The sequence below is a fragment of the Monodelphis domestica genome, chromosome 3, assembly GCF_027887165.1.
Source record: "Monodelphis domestica isolate mMonDom1 chromosome 3, mMonDom1.pri, whole genome shotgun sequence".
NCBI lineage: Eukaryota > Metazoa > Chordata > Mammalia > Didelphimorphia > Didelphidae > Monodelphis > Monodelphis domestica.
In genome coordinates, this window is record NC_077229.1 from 214,372,580 (window position 1) to 214,384,468 (window position 11,889).

An 11,889-nucleotide genomic window follows, 5' to 3' on the forward strand; every position below is an offset into this window, starting at 1 on the left:
GTGTACCTAGAAAGATTGGAAGAGGGGATTATGATAGTTGAGTATGAAATCTCCCCCCACCTCCCCTTCCCATAGCAGTATGCACTAATTGACTGACTCACTAATTGGGAAAACAATCCAATATCCAACTTGCCCAGGCCCAGAAGAGTTAACAAAGGTATGCATACCCTGCATACCTTCCTAAATCATATATGAGACTATGTGCATATGTGCTGGAGGCTGGGGGCGGGTAGGGAGTGGTGGGGACAGAGGGAAAAAGAGAGGGGCTACTGCCTTCAGATAGAAACAGCAGAGGGAGAGCTGCTACAGCGTTTGCCATTCCCACTTGGGAGGAGAGAGGAGACTGGGAGGGAACTGGTGGGACAGCAAACACAGCAGAGGGAGGAATGAGAAGGGAGACCGACAGTGAAGAGAGGAGGAGAAGGAATAGAGGGACAGGGGTCAGAAGGAGCAATCAAGAAAGGGGGGTGGGGGTGAGTTGTCGGAGGCAGGCAGACAGCAAGAAGAGCTTTTCCTTTTAAACCCTGGAGTGGTCGCAGCTTGAACTTGACCGTACGGATCGGGGCTGGGGCAGGCGCCCTTCGTCTAGGGTCCCACTATTCGGCCGGGGGAAGAAGGTAAGGAGTTAGCTACCCATCTCCTTCTATTGCTACACTCTCCTGAGACCACACGATCTGGGAGCGGACCTTACCCACCAACCCACCCCTTCTAAACCTCTTTACGGCTCTCTCCAGCCCCAGCACCGGGGAAGCCTGAGTCCGAGGGCGCCGGCCCGCACGCCTGGGCTCTGTGGGTGAGCCTGCCACCACTTTGCGTTGCCCACTCGAGGGACAGACGGGCATGTGCGTGCGCGGAGCCCCCCTCGCCGTCACTGCCTGCGTTGAGACTAGCAGAAGCTCCCCTTCTGTCAGGATCCGCGCCTCAGCTTTGCCAACCGCTGGCGCTCCATCCACCGCGTCTAGTCTCCGGCCCCTACGAGCCACCGCCTCTTGGGGGGTGGGTGGGCGGCGGCGCCGCGCGCGCCTCTTCCCGCCTGAGGTGGAAGTCCAGGGCGGTAGAGTCCCGAGGGACTGAAGCAGAAGAACGGGAACAAAAGCAAATTCTAACAGTTTGGCAATAGCTACTTAGATTTGTAATAAATTTCCAAATGTAACATCTGTGTTCACCGTCCGCCCCTCCCGTTCCCCCTTCCCCCTCCCCCCCCCCCCCCGGGTCAAAACTTGTATGTGAAATCAATGTCGCCCTTGAGCCAAGGCATCTTCTACCTATCTTTGAGTCAGAGACTGCAGAATTGGGGGGTGTTTCACTTTTCCGCTGTGGCGTCGCGGTATTCACCCCCAAACAGCTCCAGCCTTCTTTTTCTTTCTCTGTAAAATGAATTGGGACCATCCAAGTATAGAGCGTACGCTTTGAATATTGTAAAGCGCTGCCCAAGGAAAAGTTGTTTTTTTTTTTTAATCCTGAAATACGGAGGTGACATATTGCGCATACCTGTTGAGTATGAACGATCGTACAGGTGTTGGAGGGTGGAGGAGAATCTAGGGGGCGGAGGACTTGAAGAAAGCGAGAGGGTAAACGGCGCCTGCGGGGATAGATGCCCAGATAAACGAAGATAGAATCCAGTTGAAGGGGCGTGAAGGGGCAAGGTCACACTTCTGGTTAGAGAAGACTCTCAAGGTTAGAAGAAACGAAGGAAATTCCCCCGGCTGCAGGACCTAATAAGGTTTTTGAATGTTTGTAATATCAGTAAACGACAACAACAACAAAATACTGCTAAGTAAGACCTTTTCAAAGACTCTTGGACCGAAAGAATTCTTTTAGAAATACATTCATTGCGGTGCAAGATCAACCGATATTGAGACTTAGGGTCACACAGCTTTTTCGGGGACTAGTCGGTGACCCGCAGCAAGCACACGCATTTTAAAATGTTCAGGTCAATTAGGCATTAATTAGGCGCGTAAGGTTCTTTGCTAGATATTGGAATTACAATGACACAATTGAAAGCTGTTCTTATCTTTTACTGAATGGGGGCAGGGGGAAAGAGAAATTCATCGTATATCTAAGTACTGTACAAGGTAATAATCTGAGGAGGGAGAGAACGCTGCCAATCTGGGGGTGGGGAATCAGGGTGTTAATGGCTAACAACCCAACTAGAACTAATTATGCCGGGCGCAGGGAAGAATGATTATATTCATTAATTAGGATCCTGTTTATACTGCTATTATTGTGCGATGACCGTCGCTGGATACAAGAAGGCACTGTGAGTGTCTGTTCTAAGTCCAGCTGCTGTCCTTCTCTGTCAGATTCTCAGGGACAGCAAGTTGTCAATCACGCCTTAGGCCCACCTTCTGCATGAGTGATGGTGAATTCAATCCTCTAGCGAGGGGGTGTTTGTGTCTCCACCAATCATATCATTTGGCTTGCCCCATCGCTCGCTCTTAGTCATGTCTTTGCCTTTATGCTCCTTAAATGTGCTTTGTACAATCTCCTCCATCAATATCATTACTATGGAAAACGCATTTAATCAGTGGTAAAATAAACATATGCATTTTCTATAAAAACAATTGTTACACATATCACAAACTACAATTTTTCATCTCATTCTCTCCCCAAATCCCGTGGAGGAAAAATAAAGACTGTTGAGTTGGTGTCCATGGCTCCACTTTCTGTGCCAAGGTCTGGGACACGGGACTTAAGAAGAGTATCTAATCACAAATGTCCTGGCTCTTAGCACAAGGCAAGAGAAGTATGTCAATCACTCACACACTAGAAACTTCTATTTCCAAGGGCCTAGCCCAGCTATTGAATTTCCACTAGTACAGTATGTTTGCTTTTCTTCATCTTAAAAGTTTATAGTTACTTAATATTTTTACACCTAATACTTACTGAATGTGGTTTTTGAATATATCAGTGTAGATAGATGGGAAATACAGGCTAATACTAATAATCAAAGTATTCATTTTCTAACTCCTCTTGCTAGCACTTGTTGACAGAACTAGGATTAATCCTTTAATGCATAGGATTGGGGGTAATGCCGAAATGAAATGGAGGGGCATCTTGTAAAGTATAAAATGCTACACAAATTATTATTGTTAAGAAATAATAGAAATTAAGAGCTTAAGAGATCTTAGAACTTTTCTAACCTGTTCCCTTCCTTTTTAATTTAACGATGAGGAAATTGAGATATGGAGAGGCAACGAAACACAACTGTCTCATTTTACAGATGAGGAAACTGAGGGGTGTGATTTTAAATGACTTAAGTGTTTAATAAGAGTCTGAAAAGGAATTCAGATCTTCATGAATAGAGGAAGTTAAGCTGTATGGTGGATAGAATTCTGGGTTTGGAGTCAGGAAAGCCTTAATTCAAGTCCTGATTCATATATTTACTAGCTATGTGACAGTTAATCTTTCTCAGCCAGTTTCCTCAACTGTAAAATGGGATTAATAATAGAATAATGGTACCTACCTCCCAGGGTTATTTTAAAGAACAAATGAGGGGTCATCTAGAAGATATAGTGAATAGAGCACCAGGCCTGATGTGGAAGGGGAGAACCTAGATTAAAATCAACCTCAGACACTTTTTAGCCCTGTGACCCTTTACCCTATTTGCCTAGCCCTTCTGTCTTAGAGTTGTTACTAAGACAAAAAGTAAGAGCTTAAAAAAAATTAAGATAATATTTTTAAAACAGTTCCTGGCACATAGTAGTTATTTAAATTAACTCTCTTCCTTCCTGATTCTAAGTTCAGTGCTCTAGCCATTATTCTATGCTGTATTTGCCCAAAGTTTAATAGATAAGCCAAAATTAGAACTGCTATCGGTCTTGTTTCTGTTTCACCACAAAATAGTGACTCCATTTTATACATAAATTAAAATCTATAAACATATATACATCTTAGTATCTGGGACTTTAAGAGTCAGTTGAAAATGTTTGTGAGGAGTTTTGAATTTCCAGAAAAAAAAGTTTTACACAAATAATTTTTGTACTAATTCAATTGTGGTTCTGGTTGAGTTTTTCTTTACAAAACTAGCATTTGCCCAAAGAAATATGGTATAGACAGACATACATGCTTAAGATGACCAAGTATAGAAAATATGTTCAGATGAAAAGAAAAAAGTGACCTTAATTTACTCCACTACATGGAAATTATACTCCATTTATATTCCACATAATTTATAAAATGGTTCGCTGATCTTTGGAAAATTTTTGCTTAGTGAATTGAATGAAGAACTGGGTTACAGTGTTATTTTATAGATTTTGTTGGTTCAGAAAAGACTATTATCCTTATTTTCCTAAGGTTTGTGTGTGGCCATTGGTATGTGTGTGCAAATTGAGTCTGGGATTTATATAATTATGTGTATACTTGTAACACATGTTTTTAATAGGAATAAGACTCCATAACATTGTTATGTGTGACTTGAAGCAATAAGCATTAGGTTTTGATTATGTTTTTCAGTGGAAATTTTAATAAAACAAAACAAAAAACTTCAGGGAAATAGGGCCACAGATATATATTTTGAGCTAGAAGAACTTTTAATAAGACATGTGAAAAGAAAACTTAGCTCATATGTATAATCCAAGAAGACCAGTCTTCCCAAAGAAAGGAAAATAATAGGTACCAGTCTTGTAACCACATATAAGCAGTGATTAGGCATTCCCACAGCTCTGTAGACCTTTAATTTGGACTTCAATGTAATGTTTCATTGACACCAGACTTTCTCTGCCAGGCTTCCAAAGGAAATGTTGGCCTTCTTGATTTAAAATGGGGTCCTTGGGGGCAGCTGGGTAGCTCAGTAGATTGAGAGCCAAGCCTAGAGATGGAACGTCCTCAGTTCAAATCTGGCCTCAGACACTTCCCAGCTGTGTGACCCTGGGCAAGTCACTTGACCCCCATTGCCTAGCCCTTACCACTTTTCTGCCTTGGAACCAATACACAGTATTGACTCCAAGTTGGAAGGTAAGGATTTAAATAAAATAAAGTAAAATAAAATAAAATGGGGCCCTTAATCCAGGGTCTATGAACTTTTTTTAAATGAATAAATTGATAAATTTCAATAAAATTGGTTTCTTTTGTAATTTTAAGTATTTTATTTTATGTACTTAAAAACAATGATTTTGAGAAGGATCCAGAGGCTTCTCCAGACTGCCAAAGGAGTCTATAACAACAACAACAACAACAAAAAGATTTCAGCCTCTGATGGAGATATTTTTACTTTTTTTCTTAAAAACAAACAAACAAACAAACACATCTTTGAATAGATAACCAGATTCAGCAGAATTGCCAGGAAATACCTGTGGCTACAGGTAGTGTTCCTTTACTGTATTCTAGCATATAAACCATCTCCTGGCTTTTCCTTTGTCCTAAGTGATGTACTAATTCTCTTAAAACTCATTCAGCATGTGTGATATCGAAATCACTTTAAAAGACTGATATATATTAATTTAAGGTCGCCAAGGAATTCAGCTATGTAATTCCTAAATGAAAACTCAAGTCAGCAGTTCAACCTTTTGGAGTTTTTAATTACAAACAGGAGGAAGAAAGGTATTATACAGAGAGAGAGAGACAGAGAGACAGAGAGAGAGAGAGAGAGAGAGAGAGAGAGAGAGAGAGAGAGAGAGAGAGAGAGAGAGAGAGAGAGAGAGAAGGAGAAAGGGGAGAGAAGGGAATAGGACTTGAATACCCCCTCTCCTTAGGCTGGGCCAAAGGCCCAAGCCCTTAGATAGCTGAGGCAAAGAAAAGAGATCAGTCCCTATCACTCACATGACCAAAATGGAGAAACAGTCTCAGGGGCCTCCACCTCCAGACTCCTTCAGAGCAAAACCTCTCAGAGCAAAACCTCCTCAGAGCAAAACCTCTCAGAGCAAAAAACTCCTCCTCTGTCCTCAGACCCCGCTATTTTTAAGTCAACAATCTAAGTTCCCTCCCCTCAGTTCTCACATCTACCAATCACTGTCCATGTCTCCCCTGTGCCAATGGTGGCTCTAGCTTAACCCAGGACTGCCCAGAGGTCTGTGGCTTTGCACATGTCTGTTGAAGGTCATATTCTCAAATAATTAAATCTTGATCTTTGCTGCATCCCTTCCTAAATCCTGTTACTCTGAGTAGGGTGGAGATTGTAAGTTCCAAGACCTGGTTCTGTCATTCCAAGTATCTCTATTGTATCAATTCTAAAATCAATCATGACTCAAAGAACTTCCTGTTCTATGCTTAAGCATAGGTCAAAGCCCTTTCCATTGTTTAGCAAAAGGTTTCTGTCCTAAAGTAGTCTTAAGTAGGGAAGAGAAGGATCCTCCCATGCCAAGGAGTTTCACATTCCAATAGAGTTCTTACTATCAGTAGGAAATTTTTCAAGTATGAAATTTCCCAATGGGGAAATTTCTAACATTCATAAGTCTAAGAAATTTTAAGGTTTACACATGTGAGCAGCTAGGTGGCTCGGTGGATTGAGATACAACCCTAGAAATAAGAGGTCTGGGGTTCAAATTTGGCCTCAGATACTTCCTAGCTGTGTGACCCTGGGCAAGTCACTTAACCCCCAAACCTAGCCCTTACCACTCTTCTGCCTTGTAGCCAATATAGAGTATTGATTCCAAGATAGAAGGTAAATGTTTAAAAAGACTAAATAAACATCATGAAATTATGACTGTCTTATGGCAAACTCTGGATATAGTTAACAACTTAATTTCTAGGTATTTAATGGCAGTAAAAAAATAATAAGAGATGTCTAAGAGGGGCATTTTTAGTGTTTTATAATTTCTTTTCCACCACAATCCTTCAATGCCTCATTTTTGAGCAGAATTGACTCTGAATCCTCTAAGGTTACACCAGTAGAGTGTTAGTTCTGGTTGGCGTTACTAAGTTGGAAAGACTTTGAGAAATGAGCCCAGTGACAGAGACCTATAAATCTGTTATTTGAGAACCAGGCTAGTAACAGCTAGTAACCAGTAACATAAGAGATGCTTACCAATTTGTTTGACCTCAGGTGTATATATTTGCTTTTCCTCATTATTCCTGAAGACCATTGGCTAAGTCAGAGACATGGCATTCTGTGTCATAAAGTGACACGATATAGATCTAGAGCTGTGGTAAACCCTAAACATCATCTAGTCTAACCTCATCTTACAGAGAGGAAACTAAGGACTTATCTAAAGTCATACAGGTCATAGTAGAGGCAGGATTTGAATCTAGAACCAGTGTTCTTTCAAAGGTGCCATGATTTCTCTTGCTGCCAGTACATTCACTGGCAAAGTCATAGCTCCTTGAAGTAGAATTACCTCTGTATTGGCTTTTCATGAAAATATTTGATGAACTTTGGCTATAAACAAGAATAATAGAAAGGAGTTAGCATTGATTATGCACAGCTACTAAAAATGTGTACATTTACTTGAAGGCTGGGATGAATATAGGTTGACATTTTCTGACTGATACTTATTACCTTTGTATCTTTGGGCAAGTCTCAACATTTGGGGGCATCCATTTCCAAGTCTGTAATTGAGGAAATTGAACTTTCTTCGACGTTATATTTTGATACACCTATAGTTTTATCAGTGTACATCCACCAATGATATAGATTCCTCCCTATCTGAGCTTTCTCATTCTGTATGGTATTTGTCCAGGTCTCCCCACAATCTTCTATAGCTGTTCAGCAGCTATATGATGTTCTTTTGTGGGTCCACCACCTGAAAGCGAGGCTAGGGACTGAGGAAATAGGGTCGAATGGTTTAAGGATTAAGGGAGAAAGAACATGAGGACGGGAGAAAAACACAGAGATGAAGGGTTCAACAACATGGGATTCAGTCTGTCTTGCTCCTCTAATGGTAAAAGAGAGCAAGCCACATGTGAATCTTTTTTTTCTTTTTTTTTTTTTGCGGAATCAAGGAATGGGGAATGGGAGGTAATTAATGAATATGTGACATGGTAGGGAATTTAAGGTTGGCTTTGTTAACTACAAGATCAAAGAGGTGGAGGCTAAGACAAGATAGAGGTCAGTGCCCTGCCCAGAGGTCCAATTGACCTTTGGACCGAAGGCTTGAAGAGTGGTCAGAACACCATAAGATTAGCGATTCACTTTGTTACAAGGAACAAGAAATCAATCATGTGAAATATAAGAATTATATCCATAAGCCTGGTACATGAGCGGATTGCTCATAAGAGTCAGCCTTTGGGTACATCGATAATATTTACATGATTTGTTCATGCCTGGATCCCAACATCTTCCATAGGAATTCTGATGTCAGTGGGGCCATTCACAAGGATTTTTGACATTTGCATGGTTATTACTCATATTATTTCTCTATTGACAGCTTGCATGCTGGTTCTCTTGAAAATTTCTTCTTTGGTAATATGTTGCAGCCTATTCACATACCTCTTTATGGCTCTTTGGGTCATCTACAATTTTAATTCATCAGAGACTACAGTATCCTATGACTTATAACCATATAGGATCATCTGTATAATATTGATTTTTAAAATTTGAATGAGAAACTTGAGGTTATTAAAAAGTACTGTGTAATTTCCCACTTGGAGTGTGTGTGTGTGGATAGTTAGGGTGCACTCCTTTTTTTTTTTTAATAACTTAACTTAGTTCTTAAAATTAATATTGTGTATTGGTTCTAAGGTCTTAAAATTAATACTGCATATTGATTCTAAGGAAAGGAGTAATAAGGGCTAGGCAATGAAAGTTAAGTGACTTGCCCAAGGTCACACAGCTCGGAAGTGTCTGAGACTAGATTTGAACCTGGGACCTTGCATCTCCAGTTCTCTATCCACCTAGCTGCTAGGGTGAACTCGAGTGATTCGTAGATCTCACATAGGAGGCTTTTAGTGTATTGGGGCTGGATACATATGCTGCATCTTCTTACAAAGAGTTATCATGAGCCCTGCAATTTTAGTTGACCAAATATCACATGAAATGATATTTCTGGTCCATTTGGGACATATGGTGGGAAAGCCATGAATTTGCTGTGGCTAGGAATGCAAGTCAAAAAGCACTACCCCTGCCTTGGCCCTCTGATCTTACTGAGGCTCTCAGGGTGGTAATTTACAGGCACCATAATTGACATTATTGGAGCAGAAAGGAATTGAAAGGAATTTTCTAACTCTTAGTCAAACAATGGACTGACATCTCAGAATAGCAACTCAGCTGGGATTAAAGGAGTTAAAAAGACAAGTTTAACCTAAGCTTGAGTCTTCTTCTGACTGACCAGCTGGCTGTGACTGGGGTGAAATTGCAAAAAAGCAATTGGTGTTATGTATGAAAAGAGCCCAAAACCCTACCCTTAAATGAATAGGAACAAAATCATTTAACAGTGTGTCAACGTGGAATCTAGAAGCCCCCAAACTTGTAGCCTAGAAAGATTTAGTAACCCCCAGTTTACTTGGTTGAAGGTGAAGACCCCAGGTTTGACCTCCTCACACAAGAGTTACTCCCTGAGGAGAAAGTCCTACTTCACGGCCTCTTAGACTAACAATAGACCTTGAGTTTTACCACAGTAGGTAGCATGTCAGTCTCATAAGCCAAGGTCCTGAGTTCTATCCTCGAAAGGGGGATGTGGTACAATGGGAGAAGCTCCTAAGGCAAAAAGTGGCATCTTTTTGGGGTCCCCACTCAGAACTAACTCAAGGTCTATTGTTAGTCTAAGAGGCTCTTTCCCTCAGGGACTTTCCTTGTCCTGTGACAAGGTCAAACCTGGGGTCTTCACCTTCAAACCAAAACTGGGGGTCACTAAATCTTTTTAGGCTACAAGTTTGGGGGCTTCTAGATTCCACATTGACGAGTGTCAATTCAATAAAATAATAACTAGTAATTAGCTAATATTTATAGGGCACAAATCACTTAAGCACTTTTTATGTTATCTCATTTGATCCCTCAAAACAACCCTGTGAGCTGGGTGCTATCATGAAGACATTGAGGCTAAGAGAGGTTCTAGGACCTGCCCAGAGCTACCCAGGGATTGACTGAGGCAGATTTCAAATACAGGCCTTCCTACCTACTGTGCCACCTAATTGACTAACAACGAAAGGTCAGCAAGGAGCCGCAGAGGAGTACCACGAGTGGCCCATCTGTGGAGAACGAGAAGATGGGAACAGAGTGTAGCCTGGTCAAGGAGAATTACAGGAGTGCCAAGCAGCAGAGAGGAATAGCCTAGCAATGTAATGGAGAAACACTCAGCTTGGTAACATTGCTGGACTGTCAGGATAATGGGAATAGCTTAGCTGGGAGAACTTTGGGGGAAGAGAAGCATTCCAATGGAGATGCCGCCCTAAGAACAGAAGTTGTGTGTGCCCTTTCTCATACATGTCATTCTGGCCACTTGTGTCCTCCCACCGGAACACAGTGATCTGTGTGAGAATGTAAGGGAGTTGGGATTTTTTTTGGTCACTTATTTTGCTATGCTGTTTAATTGAATAGCTTTTGTTTTGAAATAATGTAGTTTTGGATTGGTTTAGTTAAAGGAAAACCAGTGGGAGCTTTGGAGCTTTGGCTGTTTGAGTGGATGCAATTGATGCTAAGTTTCAATATGGCTTTAGACACTTAATAGCTGTGTGACCCTGGGCAAATCACTAAACCTTATTTGCTAAACCCCTGAAGTTTCCTTGCCTGTAGAAAGAGCTGGAAAGGACAAACCCCTCCAGTATCTTTGCCAGGAAAACCCCAAATGGGGTCACAGAGAGTGGGACATAACTGAAAAGCAACTAGACAACAATAACAACCGGCTTCATGCATGATGAAACCATTCTAGCCAGCCCTTTGTTTGCATCCCTAGGAAAACCTATGAGTGATTTTTCATTCAGCCCAACATTCCTTTTTCTTTTGCTTTTATTCATAGTGATAATGTCAAGATTGATATAATTCAGTTCCAGTGAACTATGTAATAGCATATCCTATTATTGGTCACTAGATAAGGATCTCATATTGAGTGTAGTATTAAAAACGACACTGAAGTTTGCAGTTTAAATAATTGTATAATACTTAGCATTGTTTCCTTTTCTGCCACTATAGAAATGGAAGTGGACCACCCAGAACTGAATGTTATTTTGTTTCCATGACCAAAGATTTAATCACCAGGTGGCCAGCCTACTGGGATAAGGCTTTCTTATTCTTTGCTAGGCTGGCTCTTGACAAGAGACATAGTTGGTTGCTGGGATCACATTTCAAACCTTTCTGGCATTTTAGATCCTGGCATGACTGGAGCTCCGTGGGCATAGCTTTCAAGAACCCACAGCAACCTCAGTACCATGGAGTTGGATTTTGTGGAGATATGGACAAATAGGAGAATGTTAACCTTAATGATGTGACCCCTGGTGGGGAAAGATACAGGCAAAAAAGACCATCTGCATTTTCTGGAACTTAATACCCAGCTGTTAAATGTTTGTACTTGTACTAGGCCTTGTAACTTTGGGTCCAGTGCTCTTTATATATTACTATATTTGCTTCAACTGCTTTAAAGCGGAAAGGAAAGGGAAGCTAGGTGGCTTCATGGATAGAGATCCAGGCCTGGAGAGAAGAGTCCTGGATCTAAATCTGTCTTTAGACATTTCCTAGTTGTGCCACCCTAGGCAAGTCACTTAACTCCATTTGCCTGGCCCTTATTTCTCTTCACCTTGGAACTGTTAACTTGGAAAAAATACAGAAACATTAAATAGTTAGAAAATACAAGTCTTTAATCAGGAAAGAGATCATGTTCAATATTCTATATTCGGCTACCAGACAGAATCCTATACTCTGGCAACAGTATCTCAGAGAGGAAAACTGCGCTAGATCATGGACTGAATAGTTGAGCAGGGGTTTAATTACTAAATTCCAATGAATTACTCAAGTCAGAATGGCTTTTATGGTAGTTCATTTACAAATAGAGAGAAGAAATTCAGGAAATGAGAGAGAGAGAG

The 11,889-nt window shown here is 41.1% G+C and overlaps 1 protein-coding gene across 2 annotated transcripts in view; it reads left to right on the forward strand.

The window, feature by feature from the left end:
* The first annotated feature begins 425 nt into the window (after positions 1 to 425).
* Positions 426 to 11,889, forward strand: part of RNF144B (ring finger protein 144B) — a 236,712-nt gene continuing 225,248 nt past the window's right edge. Inside the window, exon 1 of one of the 2 annotated variants that reach the window (XM_007487884.3) lies at positions 426 to 617. The gene's annotated coding sequence lies outside the window, so the exon portion shown is untranslated. Of the gene's footprint in view, positions 618 to 1,706; positions 1,724 to 11,889 lie in introns of those variants that run through there. The other variant, XM_007487887.3, reaches the window with a different exon arrangement.